General features: G+C 44.0%; 1 protein-coding gene across 1 annotated transcript in view; it reads left to right on the top strand.

Annotated features, from left to right (window-relative positions):
- The window catches only part of FBN2 (fibrillin 2), a 279412-nt gene that overhangs the window by 40515 nt on the left and 219391 nt on the right, over nt 1-19506 (top strand). The window lies entirely within an intron of this gene.

The raw sequence follows: 19506 nt of genomic DNA on the forward strand, positions 1-19506 counted from the left end.
GAAATAACTTTAGTTTTTCTTTTAAAATGGGTGAATTTTGAAGAAATTCTCACAATGATGAGAGCTAGGCATAGAATGGAGTTGGTCTGTGTAAGGCACATGTTAATTCACCTTAGTGCTAACACAAACACATCTGATTTTTAGCGTAATGCCTTACTTGAATAGAGACACCCATTCATGCCTAACAGTGTCAAATTGTATGCTGACTGATATGGGTAAATAGGGACTCAAATGTAAATATCAAACTCAGTTTTCACTTTTGATCTAGCAAGGATTTGAATACAGGTTACCAATGGTAAGAAAACATTGAACCACCTAGTAGGAAAGTTGGAATAACCTGAATTCAATTGCTTTTATGTTTTGCAGCTATGGGGGGAATTGCAGTTTTAAAACTATTTTCCTTACTGTTGCTTTACAACTGAATAGTTGAAAAATGATCCAATGTGAATCTCTAATTAGTGTTCATTAGAGTGTTCACTTACAGGCACTGATTCTGCATGCCTTTACTAAACTATATAGTGTTTAATCAAAAAAGGAGCAGTGTTGTCTTCAGTGGGACTACTGGCATAAATAAAAATTTAGAGGATGGTTTATAGAGGGTTTTTCTAGATACTGTCTTCAATATTTCTGGTGTCCACTCTTTGTGCATTCTTTAAAATTCTACCTAGCCTACTGGGGATTTCCAGATTTGGGGAATGAGTTCTATTGAATAGCATTGAGTGCCTAAAAAACGAACAACTCGCTCCCTGCGGAATAAGTGGAATTTTAAGTCTCCAGGATTAAATATATGCTCCAAAGGAAAGATTTTTTTTTTTTCTCCCCCAGGGTTATAGCTAAGCCATTGCTCTGTTCGCTATTTGGAATATCAGGTTATTCAAAGTTATAATGAACATTGGCCTGACTGTGCAGGGGCTGTATTTTGCTAAGCAGTGTATTTTTTTAGGGGCAAATCTTGGCTTTTGAACCAAGCCGGAGTTATATGTTTTTGTGCAGGGCCTGAAGGTTCAGCGGGAGTAGGAGGGTTGGTTGGAGGAATCCATTGTCATGGAGTAGCAGCAGGGAAGCTGTGCAGCTGTTACTGCACAATCAGGGTGACAGTAGATTACACTGCTGGTATCATCTACCTCTGCAGTGTGATTTGGTGGGTAGTACATCCCGCTAGTGGAGCTGATTACGATTTATTCTGCTGTAGCACTGCAGAATCTTACCCAAATAGCTTCTACTTTTTAGCAGAAATTCATTTGAATACATTGGAGTGTTATGATTTTTCTATATACTGTATTGGAAAGGAGGGGCTAAAGCGTACTGGGGGCGGGGGGGGGGGGGGGGAATATAGCCTGGGACTATATTATCTTTCTGGTTGAGACCTCCATAGAAGGGATCCACATTAAAAGATGGTCCGGAGCAGGTGCAGCAAATGAGATTCCTCAATGTGGTAATTTTGCTGTCAAGGATATCGGAGGACCATTAATAGCCAGGTCCAGTGAAGAGGCACAGATTTCGTACAAATTGCCCTGGCCTCCCTCTGATCCCCTGATATCCTCAGAGTTGAGGGCATGCCTGACAGACTATTCTGCAGGACAGGGAAACCTCACTCCCCAGGCAGAATGTTTTCATTATTATATATTGTGTGTTGCAAATGCACCTGGGAGTCCCACCGCAGGCCAGAATCCCAATGTGCCAGACAGAGTACAAGTACAGAGCAAGGAAACAGTCTTTGCCCCAAGGAATTTATAATCTAAGTTTAAGACAAGATAATAAGTGGACGCAGATTGGGGAGTTTAAGGAAAGAATTACACAGTATTGGTCAGCATGACTGGTGGTAGTCCCTCCCACACCAAATATCTAACCTTGGAATAATATGTAGGAAGTGTGGCATAGGGGAACGTTGAAGAGGTTTCCTTTTATTTCCTACTCTTCTATGGGCTCTATTGTGTATCTGGTGTGGGGGGAGGGAGAAAGAGAGGGAGGGACATGATGGTAATCAAGCCTTCAGTTTGCTTTAGCAATATTTAATACAGATTTTATTATGTGTTTGTGAATTCAGTGTTCACTCAGTGTATCTGGATTATAATGCAGGTCTTAATTCAGATACACACAGTATAGATGAGCAATTATAAAATGATAGCAGAAGTAGGACGAAGCATGTAGATTTTAAAAAAAAAGTTACAATATTTTTTTTCCAAGAATAGAGACTTTGATTCCAAGTATGAAGCACTCTAGTGCTCATTTTATGATACTGCAGTTCCATATGGCAACAGTTTCTTCAGAGAAGTTCTTTCTTCCCTTTTATTTCATCATTTATGATTTTTAGTTGGTCTCAGGAGCAATTTTTTTTTAAGTTTCTCTGCTTTTTATATCTTCACAGTTAGCAAAAGTTACATGTATATTTTAAATGTTATTCTTTTATATAGAAATTTGGAAGTATGTATTTTTGTTCCAAAACTGAGCCGAGCTCAATTTAATAAATGCATCATTTTTTTTTTCCTCCTTGAAATTGTGCCAAAGTTTTCCTCATGTGCTTAGGTGTTTAGGAATTAATTATTTTTAATTCAAAAATGAGCTTTCTGATCTGCAGATGATATTTTGAAAATTGTAATATCCTTTGTCTACTTAAAGCTGACATAATATCAATTATGGTAAAATGGGTGTGCAAGCCCTGGAATGTTGTTTTTGGAAGCCAGTTACCTTTATAGTTCCAGCAAAAGGAAAACGAGAATGTGCTTTGAATGAACCTGACAGCAGTGTGGTAGAAACTGGAATTCTTCTAAAATCTATAAAGCCCACATATACTGCTGCATTAAACATGGTTTTTCTTTTAAATTAAAGTTTTCTTCCCCCCCATTTTAATTGCAGCACATGTGTTAAATTGCTTAATCAATAACAGACATCCATTTGTGTGATGGAAAGTATTGCATCACAGAATAGTCAGAAACTGTTGTGTGGGATTGCTAGACTGGTAGTAAACCTTAGCTGGAAAATGAATTGTCAGCTGCATGGAGGAGTTTATGCCTTTGGAATAGGTTTGTTATATATTTTAAAAGTTTCAGTTAATTTTTTAGATATAACATATCCATACAAAACTTTTGAGGACTTTGTTTCAGATAATATTTTGCAGAACTCGTGAGTTTTTCAGCGTTCAGAATGTTTGTTTTAAAATGCCTTAATGTATTAATAATTGCCTTTTATCTGTATTGCAAACTTAACTGCCCCAAATGTTTAATTAGGAATTTAGCTTGTGGAATTGCTGAAGATGAGCAAACCCTACAAAGGCAGATTTAATATTCAAGATTTGGTTTATATAAAGCTCTTAGTCTAAATATCTGTACTGCCCAGAGACTTTTTTTTCAAGAGACATTAACAGCCTTGCCAAGTCCCTTTCTTTTTCCAAGAGACTAGCTCTTATTGTTGGATGAAAACTTTTCTCCCCAATCTGTTGGATGTCACCTTTTGAAAAAATGCTTTTTATTTATATCAGGCCTAGATCAGTCTAACCCTTCTAGTTTCTTGTTCTACATCTTTGAAACCTCTATCATGGCACCTCCTAAATGTTAGCAGCTCAGTCTTAAATGAAAAAATAAAACACCAAACTTTCCAGATTAGTAATTAAAACAATTTTAGATAATGTTTTATAAAACAAACATTAGAATCCTCGGGCTGGAAGAGACTTCAGGAGGCCATAGAGTCCAGCCCCCTGCTCAAAGCAGGACCAGTCGCAACTAAATCATCCCAGACATGGTTTTGTCAAGCCGAGACTTAAAAACTTCTAGGGATGGAGATTCCACCACCTTCTTAGATAATCCATTACAGTGCTTCACCAACCTTCTAGTGAAATAGTTTTTCCTAATATCCAACCTAGAGCTTCCCCACTATAACTTGGAACCATTGCTCCTTGTTCTGCCATCCGTCACTACTGAAAACAGCCTCTCTCCATCCTCTTTGGAATCTCCCTTCAGGAAATTGAAGGCTGCTATCAAATCCCGCCTCACTCTTCTCTTCTGCAGATTATTAAATAAGCCCAAGTCCCTCAACCTCTTCTTGTAGGTCATGTGCTCCAGCCTCCTAATCATTTTGGTTGCCCTCTGCTGGACCCTCTCCATTGTGTCCACATCCTTTCTGTTGTGGGAGGCTCAGAACTGGATGCAATGCCGAATAAAGGGGAATAATCACTTCTCTAGATGTGCTGGCAATGCTCCTTCTAATACACCCTAATATGTCATTAGCCTTCTTGGCTTCAAGGGCACACTGTTGACTCATATCCAGCTTATCATCCACTGTAATTCCCAGGTCTTTTTCTGCTGAACTGCTACTTATCCAGGCGGTCCCCAGCCTATACCAATGCTTGGGATTCTTCTGTCCCCAGTGCAGGACTCTGCATTTGTTCTGGTTGAACCTTATCAGATTTCTTTTGGCCCAATCCTCTCATTTGTCTAGGTCATGCTGGACCCTATTCCTGCCCTCCAATGTATCTACCTCTCCCCCATAGTTTAGTGTCCTCCACAACTTGCTGAGGGTAAAATCCATCTCCTCTTTCAGGTCATTAATAAAGATATTGAACAAAAACGGCCCTAGAACCAATCCTTGGGGTACTCCACTTGAAACCCACCACCAACCAGACATCAAGTTGTTGATCACTACCCATTGTTCCTTTCTAATGTGTAAATTTGTGTATACTGCAGTTTGTGATCTGCAGATAGTGAACTGATGCGAAGGAGAATATTTGCATACACACACACACACTTCAGATTTGTAGTCTAAGCTCAGTTATATCATCACCCCTTCTCATGCTCAGATGGAAAAGTAAGCAAGGTTAGGCCCAGTTTCCTCCCTTTTTAATATGATTGTAAAGTTCCTGGTTAAGTTGTCAACCATTCCCAAATCCATGGTACAGTCCTAATTTTCTTTGTCGGCTGACCTTGCTTGAAGTGCAGTTGACTTGTATAGTTCACATGTTGTGATGTTATGACATTGTAAGATTGACTGATCAGTGTCATTATGCAACACATCACAGTGAGGTAAAATTCACCAACTGGAAAAGAGACCATGTGAGTCCCTGTCTACTGCAAAATCCCTTCTATGTCCCTGAGCAGGAGTTTGTGTGAGCAGTTATGCACAGAGCCTCCTTCCCCCTTGACTTTGATAGGGCTAGGTTACATATTGGCTCCAAATATTAACGTAGGGAGGAGTATTGGGGCAAGCTCAAGCATGGAGGCTACTGCATTTCATGTAGGGTTTGCTGTAGGGCAGCAACTGCTACTCAGCATGTAATAATAGCCAGCAGAGATTTGCATCTCACAGCTTCTTCACAGTATTTTCTCTTCCCAAGCATGGATTTCATCATTCCACTCTGCCAATATGGATTTAATTCTCAACACAGTGCCTAGTTCCTGTATTCTGTGGGGGGAGTGAATTTCACCAAGTGTGATGGGAGGGTGAGCCTTGTATTCCAGAATAGTGCTCTACCACCCTTCAGTCCTGTGTGATATCTGGGTGCTCTAAACATCTATTAGTTTTCTACTGCCACTGGGGTGTGAAAGTGAGTTCTTAAGAGCCTTGGAACCTTTGCTAGAATTTTTTCTCGAAAATGAAGGGAGAGTTGAGGTTATTCGTTTTCTCATCCCTTCCTTGGTTACTCCTAAAGCATGCCTGGCAGACAGGATTTATCTCTGGGGTTTATTAAAATCCTTCTGAAGGGCAAATTTGGTTCAGATTTAGAATAGAACGGTTTGTACCAAATGCCAGGATGTTTTTTTTTTTTTTAAATCCTTGGAGTGGGGGGGGGGGGGGAGGGGAAATATCACAGAGTCCTTATAGAAGGCTTTAATTCTACCTTCGTATTGCATAAGTTGAACACTATGCTTAATATTTTTAATGTATCTTCAGAAATAAAAGTATAAACATTCCCAGCAAAGAACAGTTACATACGTGTTTGTTAAGCCAGGCTTACCTCCCTCTAGCTATTGTTATAAGAAAGTGATTTTGTTTAGATGAGAGCAAAAGATAGAGGATCCTTAGTTGTCAGCCCTCATCTGTACAGCATAGATAAACCATGTTTACTTGGGTTTTCACAAATGTAGCCCCTAAATCCCCAGTCTGCTTCTTGGTACCCCATGGGACTTTGTGGGCATCAATGATCTCTGTGAATTCTGGGATCTGCCAAGAAAGGATCCAGTTGCAGGATTAGGATCTATGTAGGAACAACTTTTTATTAAAATATTGTCAGCAAATCCCTGTCTAGAAGAGGGCTCTATGTTTAAGTTGTCCCTAACTAACTTTTAATGAAGACTGTGCAAATCGTGAGATGTCATTTGCTTACTCTTTCACCTCTTCTTTCCTCCCTATATCTTGCTGAGGCATGCAGACCTTTTTTTTTGTGTCTATTAGGGAGGAACTGACTGTAATTACTGAACAACAGCAGTTGAACTGGAGAATTCGTTGTCATAAGAGGTCACACAATCAAGAGCTTAACGAAATTAAAGAATGGTGTATTAATTGGATATTTTGGAAAGGATATTAAACCTTGTGCATGAGTGATAAGCCAATTTCTTCCTATTCAAGAGCAGGCTGAGACCTAATATGGTTGGCACATCTGCCTACTGCAGGGTTTCTATATCTTCCTCTGCTACATCTGGTACTAGCCACTGTCACACAGGACACTGGACTAAATGAACCTCAGGTCTTCTCCAGTACAACCATTCCTATGTTCCTAATCATTGGGATAGACTTTAGTATTTAAACTACACATCACACGGAATTATTTTTAAAACAAGTCCAAGAAAACTATCCATATATCTTTGTGTTTAGCTTCATTGGGTATTTTTACACAACAAATAAAAACCCACAGCTGGTCTGTGCAAGCTAATTTAGGCTTCGGGGCTATTCCATTGTTGTGCAGGCTTCTAGCCTACAAGTCCACACAGCAATGAAAGAGCCCTCAGAGTGCAAATTGGCTGGCATGGGCCAGTTATGGATGTCTAGTCACTGTATAAACATGTCCATTGACTTTATACAAAGTGAACATAAAGAACAGGAATGCTGTTGGTAGTTTCAAAACAAATTTATAAGTACGTCCATTTTCTCCATTTTGATGGTTTCTGTGCCAAGAAAAAAAATGGTTCTTTTGTTTTTAAATTTACATTTTAGTAATAATTTAATTGTTACAGAAGTTTTGTGAGTCTTCAAGTCACAGTACATACTGAACTCAGACAGTTTTCTGAGACGAAGAAAACCATGAGTAATATACATGCCAGAAGTAAATCACCTTCTCTCACCAGGGCATTTAGACTTTCTAAGTAGCAAATAATTTAGAGCATATGTTCCATCAGTGTTCTGGCAGAACTGTTCCAGTAGCAATACTGAAAAAGGAACAAATGAAGAAACACCTAACATTAAGACATGAAAACCCACATGGAAAATCTGATTAATGGTTTTATAGCCTTTTAAAGCCAAAAGGGACCATTATGGTAATTTAGTCTGACCTCCTGCATAACACATGCCGTAGAACCTCACCCAGCAATTTCTGTATCAATCCCATAACTTTTGTTGAGCTATAGCAAATCTTTTAGAAAGATATCCAGCCCTGATTTAAAGACTTCAAGTGATGGATAATCCACTGCCCCCCTCAATGTGTTATTCCGATGTCTTATTACCCCCGTTTAAATATTTGTGCTTTGCTTTTAGTTGGAATTTTTTGTCTACATTTAGCTTTCTGCTGTTGGATCTTGTTTATACTTTCTTCTGTTAAATTGAAGAACTATCCATTAGAAAGCTCTTTATCCATTAGAAAGTATCTTCATTATGCAGATACTTGCAGACCACGATCAAGTCATCTCTTGACCGCCTGTAAAATAAATTAAGATTGAATTTCTGTAGCAGGGCTGGATAAGATGTGGCCCAGGAGCTGTATCTGGCTGATTTCTATTTATAACCTGCAGCCCATGCCACCAAAGTTCCAGGTGGGGGTGCAGGCAGTAGGATCCTATTTAAATGGCTCCCAGTCACAAGTCGCAGTGCTAGCCTGGCAGGGGCTGGAGCTGCAAGCCCTTTAAATAGCTGCAGCAAGCTGAGCGGCTCCCAGGCAATACTGTAGCTGCAGGGCGTCAGGAGCCCTTTTAGTTGCTGCTCCTGGCCCTGCAGCTATCACATGCCTGGGAGCTGCCCAGGGTTGCTGCAGCTATTTAAAGGGCTCCCAGTTGTGACACTATCAGAGGCGCGAGCCTTTTAAATAGCTGCAGCACCCCCAGGTAGCTGCCAAGCAACACAGTAGCAGTGAAGCCAGGAGCTGAGAGCCCTTTGCTGTGTTATTTAATTAAAAACCTCCAACCCCAGACAACTATGGAGGGGAGGCTAGTTACCAACCTTGCCCCTTCTGCCCCAAGGTCCTCCCTTTCTTGGACCGGGTTTGGGTGGAGCTGGCCTATGACCATGGCCCCCTGCAAAAATAATTGTCCACCCCTGTTCTGTAGTCTCTCAATATAAGGCATGTTTTCCAGACTTTATCTCATTGTTGCTCATGCCTGAATATTTTCCAATTTTTCAGTATTCTTTTTGAAGTGTAGGCACTGGACCCAAACACAGTATTCTTATAGTGCTCTCATTAATGCAATATTAAAAGGCAGTCTTATAGGAGGACAATTCTATCTTCTTTTTCCTACCTGATATTCCCTGACTATGTATCTAAGGATGCCTTACCCCAACTTCTAGAATGAAGTTAATTATTTTGCATCTAATTAGAAGTTTAGGAAAAATTTTCTCATGTGCAGCTCTGTAGTTCACTTTAGTTAGTTCTATCAGACCTGACAGCCCCGTAGGTGCTAGTATGATAGCTAATACTTTTTCCTTGGTATCCTGTGATACGACTTAACAGCTGCTTCTTGCCAACAGAAAACTCTCTAGTTATAACAACTTGTACTAGCAGGATCACACATGCAGGTTTCTCCATAACATTTATCCCCTAATATTATCCTTCTTCCTCTCTCCTAATACATGCACAGTCTCTCTGTGTTCTGGTCATATTGCCTATCTTCTTCCACAAACTACTCAATGAACCCCTCCTATAGTGTTTGAGCAGTTTGGAGTAGATGAGAGGACTTACATAGTGAACTTCTAGGAGAGACAGGGGCTCCTCATTTCATTGAATAAGCCACGAGTTTAGCAAAAACTTACTATTAGTCTGTTAGGGTATGTCTACACTACAGCACTAATTCGAACTAACTTAATTCAAACTAAGCTAATTCAAACCAGTGCATCTAGACCTAAAAACTAGTTCGAATTAGCATTTTGCTAATTCGAACTAGCATGTCCACACTGAGTGGACCCTGAACCGAGGTTAAGGATGGCTGGAAGCAGTGCGGGCAGGGCATCGGATTAGGACTGCTGGAACTGCTGTCTCAGGCTAGCCGAGGGCTGTGCTTAAAGGGACCCGACCCCCACCCCGGACAGACAGTTCTCAGGGGTGCCCCGCTCGCTTGTCTAACTCGATGAGAGACAGCAAAGCAGTCCTGGCTTGGAGTGCCCTGAACGCCCACACTCGGCACATCACAGCACTTGGCCATCAGCCCGACTGCACTTGCCACAGGCTGCCATCCGGGGGGGGGGGGGAGTCAATTGGGGGGCTGCAGGAGAGCTTCCACCCCAAGGAGCCCGCAGAGCCACCTCAGTCCTCCCCATCAGGGGCTCGTACCCCATTCCTCCCTCACCTCCTTCCACTTACCCCTCCCTAGCCCCCCTTCCTGATGTACAAAATAAAGGACACGTGTGTTCAAAAATAGAAACTCTCTTTATTGAACAAAACTTGGGGAGACTGGGAAAAGGAGGTGGGAGAGGGGAAGAGAGAGGGAGGGAGAGGGGAGGAGGAAACCTGGGAGTAGGGAGCTGGAAGGGGGAAGCCGGGGAAGAAGGAGGAGGGGAAGTATCAAACTATGGTACACCATATCTTCAGTACTGTGTACAGATGTGATCTCCTACCCCCAGAAAAGATATTTTGGCCTTGGAAAAGGTTCAGAAAAGGGCAACTAAAATGATCAGGGGTTTGGAACAGGTCCCATATGAAGAGAGGCTAAAGAGACTGGGACTTTTCAGCTTAGAAAAGAGGAGATGGAGGGGGGATATGATAGAGGTCTATAAAAGCATGAGTAGTGTGGAGAGGGTGCATAAAGAAAAGTTCTTCATGAGTTCCCATAATAGAAGGACTAGAGGACACCAAATGAAATGAATGGGTAGCAGGCTTCAAATTAATAACAGAAAGTTCTTCTTCACAAAGCAAATACTCAACCTGTGGAACTCCTTGCCGCAGGAGGCTGTGAAGCCTAGAACTAGAACAGAGTTTAAAGAGAAGTTAGATAAATTCATGGAGGTTGGGTCCATGGAGTGCTATTAGCCAGGAGGTAGAAATGGTGTCCCTGGCCTCTGTTTGTGGACGGTTGGAGATGGATGGCACGAGACAAATGGCTTGGTCGTTGTCTTCGGTCCATCCCCTCCAGAGTACCTAGTGTTGGCCGCTGTCTGCAGACAGACTACTGGGCTAGATGGACCTTTGGTCTGACCCAGTACGGCCATTCTTATGTTTTTATGTTCTAAGCTCAGGGCTCAGGGTCGGGGGGGTCTCACTGGACCTCCTTGATTTTTTCATGCAAACCTTCCCCTGGGTGGCCAGGCTGGCAGCTATCCTGCCCTAGACGGCCACTTTCCTGTGCCTAGTGCGGAGGTCGTGGACATTGGAGGCTTCTCCCCCAAACCTCGATGAGGTCCATGATGTCCGCACTAGACCAGGCGGGCGCCCGCCTCTTGCAGCCCTGGACAGGCTCCTGGGAGCCGCCAGCCTGGTCCTGGGAAGAGGCGGAGGGCTGGGTGGCAGCGGGTGGCTGGCTCGTGCCGTGCCAGGTGCAGGGTCTGCTGGCTGGGTGCTGGCAGACTTGCACCTGGCATGGGCACCATAGCGAGACCGTGCCCCTTTAAGGGCCCCCGGGGCCGGGAGGGGGGCAGACGAGTTTCCCTGGTGGTGCCCAGAGTGGCCACCAGGGCAGGCTGGGGAGGGCTAGCCTCCCACTAGTTCGAATTAAGTGGCTACACAGCCCTTAATTCGAACTACTTAATTTGAACTAGGTGTTAGTCCTCGTAGAATGAGGTTTACCTAGTTCGAATTAAGCGCTTTGCTAGTTCGAATTAAGTTCGAACTAGCGGTTTCCCTGTGTAGCGCCTATCAAAGTTAATTCGAACTGACGGCTGTAAGTTCGAATTAACTTTGTAGTGTAGACATACCCTTAGTCTTTAAGGGGGCCGAAGGCACTCCAGTGGTGAACACAAAGTTTTACGTAAGAACAGCTTGTAATTATATTTGTCTGTATTATAGTTGGTCCATGTTATCCAATGTGTGTCTTCCTTAAAAAGTTTACTTTAAGGCACTGAAGTGACATACACATGCCAGACTGCACCAGCCCCTGAACTGTACTGATGTGTATAGGAGTTCTACAACAATTTATGACAGTAAGATTTAGCAGACATAGTGAATACTAGCTTTGAAAATGTTTGTGACCTCTAGTGAACAGTTGCTTTAATGCACTAGGGGTGGCGTTGACCCCGATGTAGAGGGCCAGGGCAAGACAATCCGTGTCACTTAAATTTTGCAGAGAGTCTGCACACTGAGTAGCCACACAAGGGTGCTTGACTGCTGCACTGCAGGCCATGGAAATGGTTTCCATGCCAGCCCTGAATAGGGTGGTGCAGAAGATTACTCTGTGAGTGATCTAGAAATGAAACTGGGAATGGGCTGTATATCCATGTTTCTGTAGATCCAGAGACTCTAATATCTGGTGTAACCCACACACCTAATGGGTGTGGTTCACTGTCCCATGTAATTGCGCTTAGACCACTTACGGGGAGGGGGGGAGAGAGAGAGAAAATGAGTTAGCTCTATACAATCTTAGCTGAGAGCCAGTTGACTTTTTTTAGTTCGGGCTATAGAGGCTCATGCACTAAGCTCCAGAGGTCCTAGGTTCGATTCCACCTTGCGCAACTGATGCAGAAACGCTCAAGCCAGTATTCCAACCAGTAAAATAATTAGCAGCTGTGGGCACTTATGCAGTAGCATAAGGGTCCTAAAAGCCACATGCTTAGGTTTTAGATGGGTGGAATTAATTTTACCCTGTATTTGATATTATGAAGCTTTTCCGTTGTGTCAAAATAACCCACTCTTCAGGGGTATGTTACAGTTCCTCCTTTTAGTGATTTGTCCACTGAGGATATGAGTTGTGTGCAGCTACAAGAATTACCATTTATCTTGAAACAAAATACAGGACTATGTAGCACTTTAAAGACTAACAAGATGGTTTATTAGATGATGAGCTTTCGTGGACCAGACCCACTTCCTCAGATCAAATAGTGGAAGAAAATAGTCTCAACCATATATACCAAAGGATACAATATTGGTATAAGGATACAGTATTGTATCCTTTGGTATATATGGTTGTGACTATTTTCTTCCACTATTTGATCTAAGGAAGTGGGTCTGGCCCACGAAAGCTCATCATCTAATAAACCATCTTGTTAGTCTTTAAAGTGCTACATAGTCCTGTATTTTGTTTCAGCTACACCAGACTAACACGGCTACATTTCTGTTACCATTTATCTTGAGTGATAGTAATTAATTCTGTTAATGTTGGAGTTTCCAGGCTCAAAGTGGCTATTATACAAGAATTAATTTCTTAGCAGCAATGATCCTTAAAATATTCTAATACCTCTGATATCATCGATGCAATATTCTGCATGTAATAAAATCCCTTTCTGTTTTTCCCTAATCATAGAGTGCTTGTAACTTAGGGCACTCCTGTAGTGTAAGAGTCAGTTTGTTTATATAAACCATTGTGAAAGGATCAGAGCAGAAAGCTATAAAAAAAGTAGTCATCTGGGAGGTAAGTGTGCCCACTTCTAACGGACCTTCCCCCAGCCTATGGAGAAGATCCACACAACCCAAAACACCAAATGATTACAGGGGACAAATAAAGAGAACATAGGGACGGTTGTGGAGGTCAAAGAGCTTAAAATGAGGGAATTGGATGGGGATACCGAGCAGAGAACCCCAGACAGCACCCACTGCCCTTCAAAGTCCTCGAGAGAGTCCGCAGATGCCCTCCAGTGGAACTCTGCCCAGCTGTGTGAATGGATTCAGGAGTGGAAATAGACCTCACAGTCACAGGCCTCTTTCTCAGTCAACCTCTGCTCCCTGGTCTTGTAAATGGCCACCTTGGCTAAAGCTAGGAGGAGGTTGACGAGGAGGTCCCGTGACTTTTGGGGCCACAGATAGATTAATAGGTGAGGGGAGAAGTACAGACAGAACCTCAACAAGAGGTTCTGGAGGAGCCAAAAGGACTGTAACCTGGCGCACTCAAGGTTGATGAGTGCCAAGGTCTCCATCATGCCACAAAAGGGGCAAGTGGTGGGTGAACCACACCAAGTACACATGTGGGCTCACAGTGACATGGAGGATTCTGCAGCTGATATCCCTGGCGGCCATGAAACCAAGGCAGAAGACCTCTGGAGTAAAGGAGCTGCTGGTCATATCAGAGCCCTCGGAGTGGTGAAGTAAAGTGTGCATTAACATGCTCTTTGCCAGACTACCTGCATCATATAGGAGCCTCTGCAGGGTCTAGAGGTAGAGGACATGGACCCATGTGTGCAAATACCTTAGGCCCTGCCATCCCTCTTCCAGGGGATGATGGAGAACCCCTGCAGAGATCTAATGCTGCCCTCACCAGAAGAACCACAGTATTAGCTGCTGGACCTGAGCCAGGAAACCCAGGGTCGGGACCAGGAAGTTGAGACCTCTTGTGCATCTCCACCGGCCCCATATGGGAGAGAGGTGCCATCTTCTGCCAGAAGGCAGACAATGTGCTTTTTAGCCCCCTTTTTTTCTCTCCAGGGTGTAGAAGAAGTGGGAGCTGCAATCCATCTGCTTGAGGAGATGGATGTGAGAACTCACAGAGGTGCCCTGGGCTTGAAGGGTGTAAGGGCCCAGACCAATTCCCACTTCTCCTGGTATGTTCCATAGAGGGATGAATTTTCAGGGCTGGTGGCCAGATGCCTCTTCAGATCTAAAACCTCTTGTTCCAGCTGCTCTATTGCTGTATCCTGCCACTGGCTGGCCCCCCACGTGTAATCGCAGCAGAAGAGCCAAGTACACACCTTCTCCACATCTCCCCCCCTCTGTATCTAGGGAAAGGTGCGCCGCTGCCCCCCCCCCAGGCTGGACAGAACTCCCAGAAGGATGCTATGAAGCCCATGTCCTCCAGCAACCTGTTCTTGAGATGCCAGTGGGCCACCCCGGCCTCTCTGAAGAAAGAGAGGCCATCATGGCTACCAAATGGTGGTATGAGAACAGGGCTGGCCAAATGTTAGAGGAGTGGGCCTGAGAGATGATGACGAGAAAGGTAAATTCAGTTCAACTGGGAGTGAAACAAATGTTGACCCTCTACCTGGACAAAGGTGAACATGGTGTCCTTGTCTGGGTGGTGGTCATGCCAGATATTCACCAGAGAATGTTGATCTATAATCTCCCTGAGGAAGTGCAGGACTCACTGAGCTTTTGTAGGAGCTTTCTCATGCCGTATTTTTCCACATAAACTGCCTTACATATTCCTTATAATTATTTTCCACCCATGCTCTTTAAAGACAGTTTTTCAGCTACGCGTGTTTCTGAATATACTTGGTGTGGGTGCTGATTGTTCTGAAGTCTCAGAAAGGGTTTAACCATTTTTGTCTGGTCACTCCTGTCATTACCAGTTCCCATGGAGAGCAATGTGTAAGCTGCTGACAGAACGCAAGCACACATTAACTTGACTTTGGATGCAGACATGAGTACCCATGTGGGAGCAGACTATGCCTCTTTCCCCAAGCCCGGGGGCTACTGCACTGGAGGAGAGGAGAGGGTAATTAGCAGTTGGGGTACCTCTCCCTCAAACTTCCCCTGCATCCAGAACTGTTCAGGGCAGATCACCGCTACTCTGGAGGCATTTGGACTGAGGTGGTGGCTCTTCCCCCTTTCCTGCCTCCAACAGTGGGTCTGGGGGGGGGGGGGACTGCAGGGAAGTGTCAGCATGAGATGTCACCCAGTAGCAACAAATTCAGCCAAAGCAGAGACTTTTGGGCATTCAGAGAACTTTCTGAAATTTTGACTTTACAGGTTGGACCTCCTTTGTCTGACCTGCTCAGGACTAAGTATGTAAAATTTTGATTTGGCTTACCAAATAGTTGATGCAATTTGCATCGACTAGTCAATAAGGGCGCTTCTGTCTTTGAAGGATGCTTCCACCCTGGGGCGACTGCTACACTTCAAAGGCAAAAGCGCTGCGGGGAGTACAGGGCTAGCAGGGGATTCAAGCAGTTCCCTGCCTGACCTGTGCTCCCTGAGGTGTTTCAGAGTGGCAGCATCACATGGAACCTGGGGTCAGTGGGGGGGTCCCCAGCTGACCCTGGGCTCCATGTGGCACTGCCGCTTTGAAATGCCACGTGCATGCAACCTGGGGTCAGCTGGGGACCCCAGGCTGCATGCAGCATTTAAAAGCGGCAGACCCCTGGCCCCATGCGGTGTTGCCACTTTGAAATGCTGTATGCAGCCCTGGCCAGCTGGGGACCCCAGGCTCCATGTGCCGCTGCCACTTTGAACACCTCCCCACCCCCTGTGCCTCTTTCTGATGGAGCGTTTACTTATTGAATAGTCGACTAGTTGTTTACATCCCTACTCAGGACCTGTCTGGCCCTGAACAAGGGGATTTATCGAACCAGTGAAGATTCCTACTAACATGGCCCATGCTGTCCTGCTGCCCCGGCTAAGGCTCTAGCCTAGTCTTACTGCTGCCTGTCCAGCTGTGGTTGCTGCTGGGGTTGGAGCTCCACGGCCAAGGCCATTTAAAATTCTGTGTTTGTACATTGTCTAGCACAGAGAGGCCTTGCTTCTGTGGTCTTTAGGTAGGATTAATAATAATTTTTGCCTCGTTTAAGAATCATAAGTGCAGTTCTGGTCATGATTTATATATTTAATATGAGCAGTATTTACAATTGGATGTTACAGTGGAAGTCTGCTCACTGGAAAAAAAATAGCATTAAAACCTCTTGCTATGTATGTGGATAACGTTGTCTTCACATGCCATGGGGAACTTATTTATAGCTGGTATTCAGTAAGTAATAAATTGCAAAAGCCAAGTCTTTGCTAAAGTGCGTATTATTTTCCAATGGTGAAATTCTGACCCCACTAAAGTTATGACACGATTCCCATTGACTTTAATGGGGCCAGAATTTCACCCCATGTCTTTACCTTTTTAACTAGCTCTGTTTTTCTTCTGATTACACTGGTATTTTCTCAAAGTAATTTGACCATCGGCAGTGATTTGAAAGCTGAAAGCAATGTACCATATGATATTCCCTCAAGCTGCATGACACCTGCACAAATTTCGTTGAAGGGAGTGCACAATGGTAGCATATGATAGAGCTCTAAGCCTTAGCGTTCAATTAAAATTCAGGCAAGATTCACAATGGGTTCATAGTACTGAAATCCCTGATGGGGAGTATGGAATTTGTTCATATTTCAAATATTAGTCATTCCTGTATGAGTATTTTGTGACAAAGTCACTGTCTTCTCCTATCAATCATTGAGATATATAATTTCTGTACATTATAAGAATATGCAACAGTCTTTGGTTTGACAGGGAAGGATGCTGGCCTTCAGTAAAGCTCAGACTGTTTTGGAACAGATCCTCTCAGTAGTTTGGAGGAGAGAGAACTCTGGAACCTTTTTAATGAGTAATACTTCCTTTAGAGTGATAATGTAGGTATTATAGCAAAAATGTTGCTCTGTGTATTTGAGTATTGGCGAAAAGGTGGGGAAGCTTAAAAGTCTTAACGTTCCGGAAAAGAGTATTCACTTGAGAATATCTAGGTGGATTGGAAACCTGCTAACCTCACAGACCTGTCTTTTTTTTTCTTTTATCCCCTTTATCTCCTAGTAATTTAGGCCCTCACTCTGCAAAGACTTATGCACATAATTTTAAGCACTGTGAATACAACAGTTGAAGTGAATAGGGCTAATCACAATGTGTAAAGTCAATCACATGCAGTTTTTGGAAGATTGATGCCTTACTGAGCTCTCAGAGGGCTAGCCGGGTTAGTCTATGATTTAAAAAACAACAGCCAGTCCTGTGACACCTTAGAGACTAACAAATATATTGTATCATAAGCTTTTGTGTATAACAAAAGCTCATGGATATAATTTGTTAGTCTCTAGGGTGCCACAGGACTGCTCATTGCTTTTAATGTGTTCTGTTAGTGATGGAGAAGGGAATGTTTCTTGTGTACATACAGGCAGTCCCCAAGTTACGTGGATCCGACTTATGGCGGACCCGCACTTACGAACGGGGCTTTCTCGCCCTGGAGCTCGCAGGCAGCGGGACTGCCCAGAGTGCAGCGGTCCCGCCACCTTGACCTCCGGGGTGAGAAAAGCTGCTCCGGGTGCCCCTGGTCTGCTGGGGACCATCTCCAGCAGACCAGGGACACCTGGAGCAAAGCTGGGGAGGTGGAGGGGTCCCGCGCCTCTGAAGCTTTGCCAGAGCAAAGCCTCAGAGGTGCGGAACCCCGCCGCCACTGCGGCTTTGCTCCCCGTGTCCCTGGTCTGCTGGGGGGGGGGGGCGCAGCTAGTGCCCCCCCCCCCCAGCAGGCCAGGGAGACGTGGAGCAAAGCCCCGGGACTGTGGTAGAGCAGGTGGGGCGCTGCCTGTTGGTCCCGCAGCACCGCTCCTTGGCGCTACTGGACCAACCCGGCAGCACCCCAGCTGCTCTGCCCCAGGCATCCCCAAGTCAGCCGCTGCTGAAACTGACCAGTGGCTGACTACAGGAAGCCCCTGCCCCGGGGCTTCCTGGAATCAGCCGCTGATCAGTTTCAGCAGCGGCTGAATCTGGACGCCAGTTCCGATTTACATACAGATTCAACTTAAGAACAAACCTATAGTCCCTATCTTGTACGTAACCCGGGGACTGCCTGTATAATTTTTGCTTTATGGCAGGGGTGGGGAACCTCAGGCCCCCTGGCTTGCCTGGATCCAGCCCCTCAAGCCTCACTCCCCTTCCCTCCTCCCCCGACCCCTGCCACAATGGTGCTCCAACCTGCCCTGGGGCTGGAGCACACAAAATCACTAGCCTGTTCTCTCCCCCTCCTTTCCCAGGCTCTGCTGTGTAATGAGAATGTGAGTAGTGTCTTCCTCCTCAGTTGGGGGACACGTCAATAAGGGTTTATTTTGGGTGTTTTTGTTTCTCACTTGTGTGTGGCCCCCAACAGATTTTTTTTCCGTGGGTCAGTGGCCCCGATGCAAAAAAAGTTTCTTTCCCATCCCGCCCCCCCACTTTATGGGTCTCATCCTTGTGTTCAAAGGAAACAAAGCCATCTTAAGTGGGCAGCTGCAAATACTTCTGTTGTGGGGGACTCATGGGCTTGCATAGTCAGCTGGCACCGTCTTGCAACAGCACAGCCTAGGGAACGTGCCATAGGAGGAGCGTGTATGGGAAGATTACTGTTGCTGTCTGTTGACTTGGACTGGCTCCTAAAGGGTAGTTACCAAACAACATAAACTTGAAGAGTCCGACAGCAGTTCTTACAGCACTCTGTGTAAATCAGGATAAGAAGAACACAAATATATGTGCCTTTGAGCCATATTTCCTCAAATCCTTTACTCAGTACACCTCAACCATACCTGAGGATCTGTGCCATGCTTTTACTTGTTAAATGTAAAGTTCAATGAAGATTAGTAGTAATCTAACATCTCAAATGAAAGCAGTCCTTTGAATGTGCCATGGCTTAATTTGTAGAAAAATCCAAAGTAATACAGGGTAGTTGTTATGGGAAAATATCCCTGATTGTTGTTCTATATGAAAAAAAGAAACTGTCTGTCATGGAGGAATATGCTAGTTGTTAAATTATGTATCTGGCTGTAATAGATCATGTACATATCACAAATTGTGAAGACATGGTTATGTAAATTGTTACAAACAAGTGAAGGGAGCTACACTTAGTTTACTAAATGTTGTAATTTACCAATTTGCTCTCTCATCTGCAATTGCATCTTTGCAAATGCTTAGGGTTTTTTTCTCGTAGTTCTTCAGCATTGCTTGTATAGTTTCCACTTCTACCTGTATTTGAAAATAAACAGTAAACTAATTTGCATTCTGTGAGAAGCACGTGATTAAATCACTGGTTTCTTACTAGGTATTCCAAATGGAATGCTAGCTACATGATTTTTTTCTTGCATGGCCTCATTTGATCTGAAATTAACACATTGATATCAGTGGTCTGGATTTTCCCCTTGTAAATTAGAATTTCCTGTTGCTGAGCAGATTGATTATAATTCCCAGCAGTTAAGCATAAAATATACATAAACTAATCATTTTATTATCTTTTCACATATTACAGAATTAATTTTATAGCTGATGTTTGTATGATCACCTAAAAGCTCAGTTTTATCTTCTGGCA

This window comes from Pelodiscus sinensis, chromosome 6, assembly GCF_052426305.1.
Source record: "Pelodiscus sinensis isolate ZL-2025 chromosome 6, ASM5242630v1, whole genome shotgun sequence".
Classification (NCBI taxonomy): domain Eukaryota; kingdom Metazoa; phylum Chordata; order Testudines; family Trionychidae; genus Pelodiscus; species Pelodiscus sinensis.